The 17,328-nt window shown below is 48.4% G+C and overlaps 1 protein-coding gene across 1 annotated transcript in view; it reads right to left on the reverse strand.

Moving 5' to 3' along the window:
• The window catches only part of LOC147701502 (transient receptor potential cation channel subfamily M member 4-like), a 363,218-nt gene that overhangs the window by 242,677 nt on the left and 103,213 nt on the right, over positions 1–17,328 (reverse strand). The window lies entirely within an intron of this gene.

Genomic DNA, 17,328 nt, shown 5'->3' on the forward strand with positions numbered 1-17,328 from the left:
GTGCAAGGTTGTGCAACGCACTTGTACAACCCGCCTACATTTGTTTGGGGTGGTACTGGGCTAAAAATAACCACGCACCCCTAACCCACGCCCAGCCACTGTCCCAGCAGGCCATGCGGCCCATGGAGAAGACTGAATGACTGAAGGCGACCCCTTCTTCCCACCCCACCGCTAGCCCACAGCCATGGGGAAAGTGTTCGGAATATCAGCACTTTTAATTCACAGGTCACGAGTCCATTGGGAAACTGATAAAACAACTATACAATGACGTGGCAACGGCATGGATATTAATGACAGCACACCCCAGGGCACGAGTCCTAACAAGCATTTACAATGCAATGGTCTCGGCATTATTAAAGGTAGAGCTATTGGCATTGCTCATGACATTTTTTTCTCAATGTTTTAAAAAAAACATAAATAAATGGTATTGTCATTTACAATGGCAATAGGTGAGCATTAGAGAGTAGTAGAGAGTATTTGCAGACACAGACACACACAGACAGAGCCGCGCAGACAGACAGAGCCACGCACACAGACTGTTAAAAGGATGGTGATGCACTCAGAGACATAGTCCATATTTGGGTTAGGCAGAGAACCGTAATTAAGTGCCCCCCCCCAGCCCCCCACCCCGTGTCACATCCCAAGGATTGCCTGGTACTTATGGAAGCATGTGATTTAATCTTGACATGAAATGTGTATATGCATGATTCTACTGCGCTTCGAGATGCCCTGAGGTACTTTGCAATCTAATAGCGGGCCACGCCTGTATTTGTTGTATGGCTGCCCATCCGAGCTAGCGGCCACGCGCATGAGTTTAAAACCCTACAAACGACCTGAAAGCAGTCACAATACCGCAGTGTGAAACAAATAAGCAGCAGACATCGCACTAATTCATTACATTACCTAACGTTAAAACGTACCATTCTACAATCAATACGGCATGGTGTCCCTGTTTAACATCAGCAAGCGTGTGCTTTTTATGAGGGCGAAATGCAGCATGAAAAAAGGCTGTATGGGCGCCTTGCAATAAGGGTGAACTGCTCGGCTTTCTTCATAGTAAGAACACAAACACAACCCATCCATGCCAAATCATCACAGTAACCAGGTTAAACTCTACAGTCACAACTGTTCCCACACTCTCAAACATTGTGATTCTGAAAGTCGGCGCTCAGCGTGCACCACTATGATATACGATCTTGAACAGTTATAAATGTATCACCGTAACATGATTAAACTCTAAGGTTTACACACTCAAAAATTCAGCGCTGTATACCAGCGCTAGCATTCTGTGTTTTTAAAGAGGACCTGGTCAATTCTGCTGGGGATTGAACCCTTGTCTGCTAGGAACACGCCACATCAAAGGCTGACGACAGTGCCTCGGAGTTATCGCTTCTGCTAAGGAAATCAGTTGGCATATGAACACATTCTTTCAACGGCAATTCCAAAAGTCGGCGCGCACCAATATTCACTTAGGGAAATCACGGGTCCTGCAGTGCTCTAGCCTCGGTTTTTCATGTGCAAATCACTTTTTTTCAGGTGTGGTGGCTACAATCTAACTAACGGACTGTAATAACAATTCATTAACAGTGTGTAAAGCGCTGAAAAACAAAGGTCCAGGAATGGTGTTCTGCTTTTTTGGATACATTTGGAAACGTTACATAAAAAAACTATGATATTTAATAATAAAAATCAGCGAAATAAATGCAAGTTACCTGCTTGCAGGTCAGTCTCTGCTTCTTGCTTGGAGAACAAAGGCCCGTAACCAATCACAAAGCCTGTGGGCAGGAAGCGGAGAGCAGACACACCTGCAATCCGAGTGGTGTGAATGGTGCCCCCAGGTGAAGGGAAGGAACCATTTTGTAAAGCGCCTAGAGAATTATCTGTTTTGCGGTAGATTGGAAGTACCTTCGTAAACTTAGTGCTAGCCAGGAGTACATTTTCATCTCTTGACACATCTCAAGGGAATCTTCCTTTCTTTTGCTGAAAGGTATACAAGTAATTGGGGGAAAGGAAACATCTCCCGCTCCGCAGACACAAACCACGTCATTCCTCGTTTTTTGACGCAACATGGCATCGCGTTCTCTCACTGCATACAGGTACTTAAAAAATAAAACTGTATTTAAGGAAAGGAGGGAGACATGAAATGCCAACACATAAATATTTCTTTTTCTGCACGAAGAGGAGTGGTGGGGGTATGGCTGCGAGACGACAAATGTAACTTTACGTGTTTGAGTTTTCAAGCACAGGAATACACGTTATATTGTATGACTCAGTTTAACTGTTGGCCCTTGCTCTTTCTCCTTTTAGTTCTAAGATTAGCCACAATTCCAAGATCATGATTATGTCTCAATGTGTGGTTCACATTATTCTCATAACTGGAGCATTCATCTGGCTCCGTATTTTGAGGAATCTGATCCTTTATCTAGTTTTCTGCCACCCGCACGGTGCATGCTGGGATTGTAGTTTGCTGGTACTATTGCAAGTCCTCCATGTTCAACCCCTGGTCTTTAATTAAACGAGGGTGCGGATTTGCAATAAAACACACAGGGCGGCCGGAGTGCAACTCAGGACTGCACAGAGAAAGCTTGCGGTGCACAAGCACTGGGGGAGGGCAGTTGGGCGCCGTGAACAAGCACCGTGCCGGACAGAGCGCACACAGGCAGAGGCAGGCAAAAATGTACCTGGAATGGCAGCAAAAGCACTGGGGGAGGGCAGTTAAGCGTTGTGAACGAGCCGCACATCGTCACCCAACGACGCCTCTCCGGAGCACGACAGAGGAGAGCTGCGGGCGGAGGGAGGGAACCCAGACAGAGGAGAGCTGCGGGCGGAGGAGCCGGACAAAGGAGAGCTGCGGGCGGAGGAGCCGGACAGAGGAGAGCTGCGGGCAGGGCCGGACTGGGAACCAGAACCGGCCCTGGCAAAGTGCTCGGCCAGCCCCCTCCCCCCCTCCGGGAGGAGGGGGGGGGCGAGGGGGGGGACGCAACCCCGCTCTGTGCCAGGGCCGGTTTTCGGCCGTTTTTGTTACAGGGCCGTTTTTGCAGCATAGCTGCAAAAACGGCCCTGTAACAAAAACGGCCCCCAGTGGCCCAAAACCGGCCCCCAACCATGCGGCCCACCGGGGGATTGCCCGGTGCCCGCAACGGCCAGTCCGGGCCTGGCTGCGGGCGGAGGGAGGGGGGAGCTGGACAGAGGAGAGCTGCGGGCGGAGGGAGGGGGGGAGCCGGACAGAGGAGAGCTGCGGAGGGAGGGAGGGGGGGAGCAGGACGGAGGAGAGCTGCAGAGGGAGGGGGGACAAGCAGAGGATAATAAAACAAGAAACGTTTAAAAGAAAAAACATGTGAAATTGGCAGCGGGCTGCCTCAGGTCCTCTCACGACCAGACGAGACAAACAATGGCGGACACGAGCTTCGTTTTTTTTCTCAGATTTGGGGGCGTGTTCGGTGTTCAAAAGTAGGCGTGGCCAAAAAGTGGAAAGAAGAACACCGAACACACCTCCAAATCCGAAAAGGACGGAGCCTATTTGGAGTGACGGCTCTCTCCTCCAATGGCTGGCCTCCGTTTAGGAAGCCAGCCAATGGGAGAGAGCCAAAATTAGAGGCGGGATAAAGAGCCCCTCTAAGAAACATAAGATCGCGATCTAAAAAAGAAAAGTGGGGACTAAGCTAGTTAGGCAGTATGCAAGGAATTGACATCACAGGAAGTGGCATCACAAGCCACAACTGTAATATGCACATGTGATGTAATGCGCTCTGACACTCTGATTTGGGATGAGTAGCGCTATACAAGAAAATATAGTGGTACTTAAATGTAATTTATACAACGCTTACTACCCGAGGAGGTGTTGAAATAATTTATTTTGTATACATAGTGGGAGAGACCAATACATCTGACATTCTTACAGGCATGCATAACTAGTAAACAGAACATGAACAAAGTGAAAAGCTACCTCTCTTAAGTATGTGTGCAGTGATAACCTTGGTTTCCCCTTGCTGCATTTGCTCTAGCCAGGACACTAAGGAGGTCTGATGACCCCTCAAATTTGGCCTTTGTTATGGGCCCAGCAGGTGTCCTAGATAAGAAAGCGCCCTCCCCTCCTGCACGTTGTTGCTTGTTGCAGATGTAAAGCAGACAATGTGCAGGCGCTGCTGAGTGTTTGGAAATTACACCAGGACCACTAGCATCTTGGCAGGGTGGACGGCGTTCAACCTGTGAAAAAAGCGGATGGATGCCGTGCACCTGCGTGTACCCCCGACTTGTGCCATGGCACACTCACACTCTTAAATGAAATACACCAAGACCCAAGGAGCTTAACACCAGAGCTGCTAAACCATGGAAGAGAGGAACAGGGTTTAAGACCCAGGGGCAGCTCAAACTGTGAATCTGACCTTGTGTCATATAATCTGGTGCTCATGTGAAGTGCTCGAATGACCTTGGGCCAGGGTCACACTATGTCATGCTATGCACATTTGCATAGCACTCAACTCACCTGGGAGGGCATCCTAGCACTGAGGCAGGAGCTGTACGGCCGAGCCAATGGCTGGGCTTGGTGAAGTCAGATCTTTCGTTTCTTGTGGAATTCAAGAACTGAGGAGGTGGCTCTGATGTGCAGGGAAAGGTCGTTGCAGGCTTTATGAGGTGGTAGGGGATGGAACAACGCTGGATCTGGTTCTAAGTAAGCGTTATATTACATGGAACCAGTCAAATGGAAGGAGTCCAGCAGCACAACGGAAACAGAGTCCAGAAGGAGGTCCCATCATTTTTACGTAGCATACATACAACCTAGGGAGACTTCACTGTGCTTTCAGCACTCCCACCTCGGTCACAGTCCATAACACCCGCTGACGTAGGACAGTGTTCAGACTTTGACCCCCACACTAGCAGTCTCATTTATGTCACCTCCCATGCTGTGCATGCGCCTTCACCTTTTCTGTACTCCTACTGCACTGACGAAACCTGTGCCTTCGACATCTGGGTATTGCTGGTGGCAGAGGGATTGCCTCTGCTAGTGCAGCAGCGACATCACCTATCAGAACCCTCACCTGCCCTGTCCAGATCTGGCCTCATTCTCATCAACACCAGTGATTGTGGCCATGTGTGTGCTGGTGCAGCCCTGATCTCGCCCATAATTACCAAACTTACCCCTTGGACCGTCTGTACCTGTGCATTACTGTATATCACCTCCACAGACCCTTGTCCGATTCTGTGCCAGTGCATCACATATCTCACCTACAGAAACCCTTTTCTCTTCTGTACCTGTGCATCACATTTATCACCTCCAGAAACCCTTGGACTTTATGTACCTGTGCATCACATATCATCTCCAGAGACCCTTGTCCCATCAGTACCTGTGCACCACTGTATATCACCTCCAGAGACCCTTGTCCCTTCTGTACCTAAGCATCGCCGAACTCCCCTCCAAAGACCCTTGTCCCTTCTGTGCCAGTGCATCACATATCTCACCTCCAGAAACCCTTTTTAGGTCGAGCGACCTATCAATGCGCATGTGCATTGAGCGGGAGCTCGATATATAGGGGCTTAAACAGAGCTTGCCGAGATCAGGCGATTCCCAGGCGATTTCTTGCAGTGCATGTGAAAGCGCGTGCACAATGCCACCTGACGCTTGCCTCGCATTACCACATCAAAGGCGGCCGCATCTCAGACCCCTGCTGCTTCACACCCTCATGCCGCTCTCCCCACTCCGCCCCCTCCCCTGCCTGCCGTGTCGCATTTCTCCTCCCTCCTCCCCCCTCCCCACAGCAATGCCCTCCGTCGGCCGTACTTTCACTTTGACGGCCGCAGGCCGTCTCTCGTGTTTCTCCTGGTTTCGCTCTGTCCCTCATACTTCTTTTGCTCCCTTCTAAATACTCCGACCATCTTCCCGTCACTTCAAACCCATCTTGCACACAGCGGCGGAGGAGGAGGCGCAGCAGCAGTCTCCCGCGGCACCGGTCACCTTTCCGCTTCCTCCCCCGGGCGCCTTCTCCCATTCACGGACTCCACCTCCCTGCTGTGACCCTCCGTCCCCGGGAAGCCCCTCCTAGAGCCCAGACTCCGCCCCCCAGGCACCGACGGCAGCAGCAGCACTTTGTTTCATTCACCTAATCCACCCTCTGCTAAGAAGCTGCCCCTGCTGATAAAAGGCTGAGCCTAGTTTGGAACGTCACATTACCATTTTGTGAACAGAATTTTAACCGCTGGACCGCTTCGATTTCTGGATTCAATTTCTCACTTTCTGCAGCAGCGTTTCTTTTAATTGTTATTTTTGATTTTAACAGTCCTTGAACTCGCCGATCACTTTTTAATTTTATAGTGACTTCTTGCAGAGGCGCCTGCTGTGTCCTTAACTTGTGTTTTATTTTAATTTTAACATTTTTTTTAAATCGTTGACTACGCGTGGCCATGAGCAAATTTTTCCGGTTGCCGAACCGCTCCGTGGTGGCCGTCTTCTTCCTCTTCTCGCTCTCCTCGTCCTTCCTGTACTTCATCTACGTCGCACCTGGAATAGGTAAGACTGTTATCCATGCCTTGTTGCTGTGCTTGTATTCCGTTAAGAAGTGTGTCTTTTTTAGGGCGACTGTGACAGGATCCGGCACCCCCTTCGATCGGAGAGCCGAAGTCAGACCCCAGAATTCAGCACATTTTAAATACTTTTAGGGAACAAAATGCCCTGCACTCCGAATGAGTATGAGATGGATTTAGCCGATCCAAAGAAAGAGAGCAAGCAGCCCTCTAGGCGCTATGTTAGGAGTGGAAATGTGTAGACCGGTGGGAGTCTAAATCTCCTCTGCTGTTACTTTCACAGGATGCTCTGCCGAAGGGTGTTTATTTGTAGCAGGGGTGAACTATGCAAACAATGACAGCTCCAGGGCTACCTTCAGACATTGGAAGCACTTGAAATATTTGGTTTAATTCTATTTTTTTCTGAGAAGAACCGCTTGATGGTTGTGCTTCCCTTACCACCCACCCATCCCATGGTATGTTTTTGTCATATCCCTAGTGAGATCTGTAAGGGGGGGGGGGGGGCGCTCATCACATTCTGCAGGGGCCCCATCATTTTGTGTGAAGTCACTAGAGGTATACCGGGATACCTGCACGCAGTAAGATGTGGTAACAAGTTATCTTGCTCATTTCTTCATTTCCTCCACGTCTTGTTGTCACTTAGCGCCCCAATGCGGATTTGGTACTTTTGCACGCTATACTAGCACACCGTGTGATATAACATCAGATTGCCCCTTCTCCCTAATAACTTATTCATTTTTTTGCTTTCCCCTAGTCTGCCTCCTCCTTTGTCTGTTTTCCCTGCGCGTTTTGACACAACCTTATAGTCCTTTAAGCGCTATTCAAGGCATGCTCTGTAGTGACAGTGGGATGCACAACGAGGCAACTTTTAAGCCCTTCCATATGGGCCAGCACGTTCATTTCGAGTACAGACCTTTCGTCTTTGGCATAAGAACCTTCCAACAGTGGGGGGGAGAGGGGGGCATGTTGGGTCCCGAGTAGGAACATCCCAGGGTAATCCTAGTAAAAAGCATTGAGAAGACTGCAGTGTAAACCACGTTTTGTTCTGTAATGTGTGACATGTAATGTCTATGCATTATTTTGACATTTGCACTTAATACCCAAAGTCGAAACTAGCGATTTATGAAACTGATTAATTCATAAAAATAAAACATAGTACGGCTATTTGGAATGCTCGGCGTGGTCCTTGACGAACAGTGAGTTGTCTGCGGAAGAGCTGTGTCATTTGACTCTCATTGGTTTCACTAGCCGCGGCACCTGCTTCAGAGACACAGCAAACAGCCCCTCGGGCAGCATTCCGCACGCGGCAGTCTTGCTGCCCTCGGGGGTAATTCAAGGGGGGTAGGGTGCGGCGCAGAGGCCTGAGTCACTGCATTTTATTTGAGCCCGGCGGCAGCCGGAGTGACTTCATGCTTGGGGCGACTGTTTCACTTGTAACTGGCAGCCACAATTGGACATGAATTACACCCTCCATTAAAGGCTGACAGGTGGCATTAACTGCGCTTGCCGTGCACGTGCTCTGACCTCATGGGTTCCGCTGCCCTAGGCGATGTGACGTCTGCCCTTGTTCCCTGTCATTTGGCTGATTGTGGTGGCAGTCTGGCGCACCTACCGGCGGGGCAGGAAAGTTGGCCCTTTGTCACCACACTAGAGTTGCTTCCTCCGTGTTCTCTTTATCCACCACCACCACCGCATCCACCACCACCACCGCACCCACCACCACCACATCCACCACCACCACCACCCCATCCACCACCACCACCACCACCGCATCCACCATCACCACCACATCCACCACCACCGCATCCACCACCACATCCACCATCACCACCACATCCACCACCACCACATCCACCACCACATCCACCACCACCACCACATCCACCACCACATCCACCATCACCACCCCATCCACCACCACCACATCCACCACCACCACCACCACCACCACACCCACCACCACCACCACACCCACCACCACACCCACCACCACTACATCCACCACACCCACCACCACTACATCCACCACCCCATCCACCACTACCACCACCACCCCATCCACCACTACCACCACCACCGCATCCACCACATCCACCACATCCACCACATCCACCACCACATCCACCACCACATCCACCACCACCACCACCACCACCACATCCACCACCACCACATCCACCACCACCACATCCACCACCCCCACCGCATCCACCACCTCCACCGCATCCACCACCTCCACCGCATCCACCACCACCACCGCATCCACCACCGCCACCGCATCCACCGCCACCGCATCCACCGCCACCGCATCCACCACCACCGCATCCACCACCACCGCATCCACCACCACCGCATCCACCACCACCGCATCCACCACCACCGCATCCACCACCACATCCACCACACCCACATCCACCACACCCACATCCACCACACCCACATCCACCACACCCACATCCATCACACCATCAACCACAACCACCACCGCATCCATCACCACCACCGCATCCACCATCACCACCGCATCCACCATCACATCCACCATCACCACATCCACTGAACATAATCTTCACAAAAGTTATTTACAAACGTTTAAGCTATTGCCATTATAAATTACAATAACTTTTATTTAAGTATTAATTATTTACTAAATTAAAAGCCATTGTTATTTGTAATATCAATACATCTAAGTCACGTAAATACAACACACATTGCATTACAAATGCTATACTACCACCACCGCATCCACCACCACCACCGCATCCACCATCACCACATCCACTGAACATAATCTTCACAATAGTTATTTACAAACGTTTAAGCTATTGCCATTATAAATTCCAATAACTTATTTAAGTATTAATTATTTACAAACTTAAAAGCCATTGTTATTTGTAATATCAATGCATCTAAGTCACGTAAATACAACACACATTGCATTACAAATGCTATAGGTGTCACATTTGCAAAAGTTAAAACTATTGACATTGTAAGGGACAAAGCTATTATTTTGCTACAAAAAAAAGTGTCATTTACAATACCAATACCAATACCAATACCAATAGCTCAAACTTTCCTAATGCGAGACCAATTACATTTCCAATGCTTGTTCCTTCTGTACCTGTGCATCTCTTTTCCCTTCTGTACCTGTGCATCACACATACTACCCCCAGAAACCCTTTTCTCTTCTGTGCCTGTGCATCAGATATACTACCTCCAGAAACCTTTTTCCCTTCTGTACCTGTGTATCACATAGATCACCTCCAGAGACCCTTTTCTCTTCTGTGCCTGTGCATCACATATACCCCCTCAAAAAAAACCTTTTCCCTTCTGTACCTGTGCATCACATATATCACCTCCAGAGACCCTTTTCTCTTCTGTGCCTGTGCATCGCATATACCACCTCCAGAAACCCTTTTCCCTTCTGTACTTGTGCATCACATATATCACCTCCAGAAACCTTTGGACCTTATGTACCGGATTATCACATATACAACCTCCAGAGACCCTTTTCCCTTCTGTACCTGTGCATCACATATACCACCTCCAGAAACCCTTTTCCCTTCTGTACCTGTGCATCACATATACCACCTCCAGAGACCCTTTTCTCTTCTGTGCCTGTGCATCGCATATACCACCTCCAGAAACCCTTTTCCCTTCTGTACTTGTGCATCACATATATCACCTCCAGAAACCTTTGGACCTTATGTACCGGATTATCACATATACAACCTCCAGAGACCCTTTTCCCTTCTGTACCTGTGCATCACATATACCACCTCCAGAAACCCTTTTCCCTTCTGTACCTGTGCATCACATATATCACCTCCAGAAACCTTTGGACCTTATGTACCGGATTATCACATATACAACCTCCAGAGACCCTTTCCCCTTCTGTACCTGTGCATCACATATACCACCTCCAGAAACCCTTTTCCCTTCTGTACCTGTGCATCACATATACCACCACCAGAAACCCTTGGACCATATGTACCTGTGCATCACATATCACCTCCGGAGACCCTTGTCCCATCAGTACCTGTGCACCACTGTATATCACCTCCAGAGACCCTTGTCCCTTCTGTACCTAAGCATCGCCGAACTCCCCTCCAAAGACCCTTGTCCCTTCTGTACTGAAGCATCACATATCTCACCTACAGAAACCCTTGGACCTTATGTACCTGTGCATCACATATTACCTCCAGAAACCCTTGGACCTTATGTACCTGTGCATCACATATTACCTCCAGAAACCCTTGGACCTTATGTACCTGTGCATCACATATTACCTCCAGAGACCCTTGTCCCATCAGTACCTGTGCACCACTGTATATCCCTCCAGAGACCCTTTTCCCTTTTGTACCTATGCATCACATATCTCACCTCCAGAAACCCTTTTCCCTTCTGTACCTGTGCATCTCTTTTCCGTTCTGTGCATCACATATACCAACTCCAGAGACCCTTTTCTCTTTGGTGCCTGTGCATCGCATATACCACCTCCAGAAACCCTTTTCCCTTCTGTACCTGTGCATCACATATATCACCTCCAGAAACCTTTGGACGTTATGTACCTGTGCATCACATACCACCTGCAGAGACCCTTTTCCCTTCTGTACCTGTGCATCACATATACCACCTCCAGAAACCCTTTTCCCTTCTGTACCTGTGCATCACACATATCACCTCCAGAAACTTTATTCCCTTCTGTACCTGTGCATCACATATACCACCTCCAGAAACCCCTTTCCCTTCTGTACCTGTGCATAACATATACCACCCCCAGAAACCCCTTTCCCTTCTGTACCTGTGCATCTCTTTTCCCTTCTGTACCTGTGCATTACACATACCCCCCCCGAAACCCTTTTCCCCTCTGTACCTGTGCATCACATATACTACCTCGAGAAACCTTTTTCCCTTCTGTACCTGTGCATCACATATACCAACTCCAGAGACACTTTTCCCTTCTGTACATGTGCATCACATATATCACCACCAGAAATCTTTGGACCTTATGTATCTGTGCATCACATATACCAACTCCAGAGACCCTTTTCCCTTCTATACCTGTGCATCACATATACCACCTCCAGAAACCCTTTTCCCTTCTGTACCTGTGCATCACACATATCACCTCCAGAAACCCCTTTCCCTTCGGTACCTGTGCATCACATATACCACCTCCAGAAACCCTTTTCCCTTCTGTACCTGTGCATCACATATACCACCTCCAGAAACCCTTGGACCATATGTACCTGTGCATCACATATCACCTCCGGAGACCCTTTTCCCTCTGTACCTGTGCATCACATATATCACCCCCAGAAACCCCTTTACCTTCTGTACCTATGCATCACATATACCACCCCCAGAAACCCCTTTCCCTTCTGTACCTGTGCATCTCTTTTCCCTTCTGTACCTGTGCATCGCACATATCCCCCAGAAACCCCTTTCCCTTCGTGCTTGTGCATCACATATACCACCTCCAGAGACCCTTTTCCCTTCTGTACCTGTGCATCACATATACCACCTCCAGAGACCCTTTTCCCTTCTGTACCTATGCCTCACATATATCGCCCCCAGAAACCCCTTTCCCTTCTGTACCTATGCATCACATATACCACCCCCAGAAACCCCTTTCCCTTTTGTACCTGTGCATCACACATACCCCCCCAGAAACCCTTTTCCCTTCGTGCCTGTGCATCACATATACCCCCTCAAAAAAAACCTTTTCCCTTCTGTACCTGTGCATCACATTTATCACCTCCCGAGACCCTTTTCCCTTCTGTACCTGTGCATCACATATACTACCTCGAGAAACCTTTTTCCCTTCTGACCTGTGCATCACATATACCAACTCCAGAGACCCTTTTCCCTTCTGTTCCTGTGCATCACATATATCACCTCCAGAAACCTTTGGACCTTATGTACCTGTGCATCACATATACCACCTCCAGAAACCCTTTTCCCTTCTGTACCTGTGCATCACATATACCACCTCCAGAAACCCTTGGACCATATGTACCTGTGCATCACATATCACCTCCGGAGACCCTTTTCCCCCTGTACCTGTGCATCACATACACCACCTCCAGAAACCCTTTTCCCTTCTGTACCTGTGCATCACATATACCCACCTCCAGAGACCCTTTTCTCTTCTGTACCTATGCCTCACATATATCACCCCCAGAAACCCCTTTCCCTTCTGTACCTATGCATCACATATACCACCCCCAGAAACCCTTTTCCCTTTGTGCCTGTGCATCACACATACCCTCCCCCAAAAACCCTTTTCCCTTCGTGCCTGTGCATCACATATACCACCTCCAAAAAAGCTTTTCCCTTCTGTACCTGTGCATCACACATCACCTCCAGAGACCTTTTTGTATCTGTGCAAGTGCATCACATATACCACCTCCAGAAACCCTTTTCCCTTCTGTACCTGTGCATCACATATACCACCTCCAGAATCCCTTCTCACTTCTGTACCTGTGCATCACATATACCACCACCAGAAACCCTTTTCCCTTCTGTACCTGTGCATCACACATATCACCTCCAGAGACCCTTTTCTCTTCTGTGCATCAAAAATCTCACCTCCAGAAACCCGTGGATCTTATGTACCTGTGCACCACATATCTCACCTTCAGAAACCGTTTTCCCTTCTGTACATGTGCATCACATATATGACCTCCAGAAACCTTTGGACCTTATGTACCTGTGCATCACATATCAACTCCAGAAACCCTTTTCCCTTCTGTACCTGTGCATCACATATACCACCTCCAGAGACCCTTTTCCCTTCTGTACCTGTGTATCACATATACCACCTCCAGAAACCCTTTTCCCTTCTGTACCTGTGTATCACATATACCACCTCCAGAAACCCCTTTCCCTTCTGTACCTGTGCATCACATATACCACCTCCAGAGACCCTTTTCCCTTCTGTACCTGTGCATCACATATACCACCTCCAGAAACCCTTTTCCCTTCTGTACCTGTGCATCACACATATCACCTCCAGAGACCCTTTTCTCTTCTGTGCATCAAAAATCTCACCTCCAGAAACCCGTGGATCTTATGTACCTGTGCACCACATATCTCACCTTCAGAAACCGTTTTCCCTTCTGTACATGTGCATCACATATATGACCTCCAGAAACCTTTGGACCTTATGTACCTGTGCATCACATATCAACTCCAGAAACCCTTTTCCCTTCTGTACCTGTGCATCACATATACCACCTCCAGAGACCCTTTTCCCTTCTGTACCTGTGTATCACATACACCACCTCCAGAAACCCTTTTCCCTTCTGTACCTGTGCATCACATATACCACCTCCAGAAACCCTTTCCCCTTCTGTACCTGTGCATCACATATACCACCTCCAGAAACCCTTTTCCCTTCTGTACCTGTGTATCACATATACCACCTCCAGAAACCCTTTTCCCTTCTGTACCTGTGCATCACATATACCACCTCCAGAGACCCTTTTCCCTTCTGTACCTGTGCATCACATATACCACCTCCAGAAACCCTTTTCCCTTCTGTACCTGTGCATCACACATATCACCTCCAGAGACCCTTTTCTCTTCTGTGCATCACATATCTCACATCCAGAAACCCTTGGATCTTATGTAACTGTGCATCACATATCTCACCTCCAGAAACCCTTTTCCCTTCTGTACATGTGCTTCACATATATCACCTCCAGAAACCTTTGGACCTTATGTACCTGTGCATCACATATACCACCTCCAGAGACCCTTTTTCCTTCTGTACCTGTGCATCACATATATCACCTCCAGAAACCTTTGGACCTTATGTACCTGTGCATCACATATTTTATTTATGTATTTAGAAAGCGCAACACTCATCCTAAGGGATATCAAGGCGCTAGTAGCAAACAAGGCTTGGCTGCTGATAGGGGGAGACAAGTAAATATTTTTTAGGGAATAAATAAGTTTCTTTTTTTTCGGAACGCCAGGTCGCTAGGAGTGAGCCGTAGTTCCAGGGGATGCTCATTCCATTTCCTAGCTGCCAGATAAGAGAAAGAGCGCCCTCCAGTCCTCACCTTCTTGATAAGCTTTGTTCTGGCTAATGCTGGATGTAGTGACCATAGGCTTCTTGTGGGGACATAAACTCAATTTTCTCCTAGAGTATTTTAGGGCCGCCTAAATACAGTGCTCTATGTGCATGACTGAGCAGTTTAAATACTGCTTTTTGACGCATGGGTAACCAATGCAGGTTTTTTATGCACATTGATGCAGAGCTTGATCTGTTTTTATTGCATACCTGTTTGGCTGCGGCATTTTGAAGCACTTGTAGCCGCGTGAAAAGGTACTCGGTCATGCCCACGAATAAAGCGGTTCCGTAATCAAGCTGACTTATGAGCAGGGCTTGAGTGACTGTTCTTCTGCAGTTCAACGGAATCCAGGGGAAGAGTCTAGATAGCAGTTTCAGGGTCACGAAACCCTTACCACAAAGGGCCCGCACATGGTCCTTCATGGATAGGGTATTATCAATAAGAATGCCCTGATTTCTTGCGCATTGCTTAGGGATAGGAGCAGCGCCGAGTGTTTGTGGCCACCATGTGGTGTCCCAAATTAGCTTGGCACCTCCAAGAAGCAGGATTTCGGATTTCCCTGCGTTCAGTTTCAGACAATGTTCATGCATCCACTGTGCCATCTCTGAAAGACAGTTATGAAGTTTTACCTCCAGAGACCCTTTTCCTTTCTGTACCTGTGCATCACATACACCACCTCCAGAAACCCTTTTCCCTTCTGTACCTGTGCATCACATGTATCTTCTCCAGAAACCCTTTTCCCTTCTGTACCTGTGCATCACATATATCCCCTCTAAAAACCCTTTTCCCTTCTGTACCTGTGCATCACATGTATCCCCTCCAGAAACCCTTGGTCCTTATGTACCTGTGCATCACATATCACCTCCAGAAACCCTTGGACCTTATGTACCTATGCATCCCGTATAATCTCCAGAAACCCTTGGACCTTATTTACCTGTGCATCCCGTATCACCTCCAGAAACCCCGGGACCTTATGTACCTGTGCATCACATGTATCCCCTCCAGAAACCCTTGGTCCTTATGTACCTGTGCATCACATATCACCTCCAGAAACCCTTGGACCTTATGTACCTGTGCATCCCGTATCACCTCCAGAAACCCTTGGAACTTATGTACCTGTGCATCCCGTATCACCTCCAGAAACCCCTGGACCTTATGTACCTGTGCATCCCGTATCACCTCCAGAAGCCCCGGGACCTTATGTACCTGTGCATCACATGTATCCCCTCCAGAAACCCTTGGTCCTTATGTACCTGTGCATCACATATCACCTCCAGAAACCCTTTTCCCTTCTGTACCTGTGCATCACATATACCACCACCAGAAACCCTTTTCCCTTCTGTACCTGTGCATCACACATATCACCTCCAGAGACCCTTTTCTCTTCTGTGCATCAAAAATCTCACCTCCAGAAACCCGTGGATCTTATGTACCTGTGCACCACATATCTCACCTTCAGAAACCGTTTTCCCTTCTGTACATGTGCATCACATATATGACCTCCAGAAACCTTTGGACCTTATGTACCTGTGCATCACATATCAACTCCAGAAACCCTTTTCCCTTCTGTACCTGTGCATCACATATACCACCTCCAGAGACCCTTTTCCCTTCTGTACCTGTGTATCACATATACCACCTCCAGAAACCCTTTTCCCTTCTGTACCTGTGCATCACATATACCACCTCCAGAAACCCTTTTCCCTTCTGTACCTGTGCATCACATATACCACCTCCAGAAACCCCTTTCCCTTCTGTACCTGTGTATCACATATACCACCTCCAGAAACCCTTTTCCCTTCTGTACCTGTGCATCACATATACCACCTCCAGAGACCCTTTTCCCTTCTGTACCTGTGCATCACATATACCACCTCCAGAAACCCTTTTCCCTTCTGTACCTGTGCATCACACATATCACCTCCAGAGACCCTTTTCTCTTCTGTGCATCACATATCTCACATCCAGAAACCCTTGGATCTTATGTAACTGTGCATCACATATCTCACCTCCAGAAACCCTTTTCCCTTCTGTACATGTGCTTCACATATATCACCTCCAGAAACCTTTGGACCTTATGTACCTGTGCATCACATATACCACCTCCAGAGACCCTTTTTCCTTCTGTACCTGTGCATCACATATCTCACCTCCAGAAACCCTTTTCCCTTCTGTACCTGTGCATCACATACACCACCTCCAGAAACCCTTTTCCCTTCTGTACCTGTGCATCACATATATCCCCTCTAGAAACCCTTTTTCCCTTCTGTACCTGTGCATCACATGTATCTTCTCCAGAAACCCTTTTCCCTTCTGTACCTGTGCATCACATATATCCCCTCTAGAAACCCTTTTCCCTTCTGTACCTGTGCATCACATGTATCCCCTCCAGAAACCCTTGGTCCTTATGCATCACATATCACCTCCAGAAACCCTTGGACCTTATGTACCTATGCATCCCGTATAACCTCCAGAAACCCTTGGACCTTATTTACCTGTGCATCCCGTATCACCTCCAGAAACCCCGGGACCTTATGTACCTGTGCATCACATGTATCCCCTCCAGAAACCCTTGGTCCTTATGTACCTGTGCATCACATATCACCTCCAGAAACCCTTGGACCTTATGTACCTGTGCATCCCGTATCACCTCCAGAAACCCTTGGAACTTATGTACCTGTGCATCCCGTATCACCTCCAGAAGCCCCGGGACCTTATGTACCTG

This window comes from Lissotriton vulgaris, chromosome 7 (genome assembly GCF_964263255.1).
Source record: "Lissotriton vulgaris chromosome 7, aLisVul1.2, whole genome shotgun sequence".
Lineage (NCBI taxonomy): Eukaryota > Metazoa > Chordata > Amphibia > Caudata > Salamandridae > Lissotriton > Lissotriton vulgaris.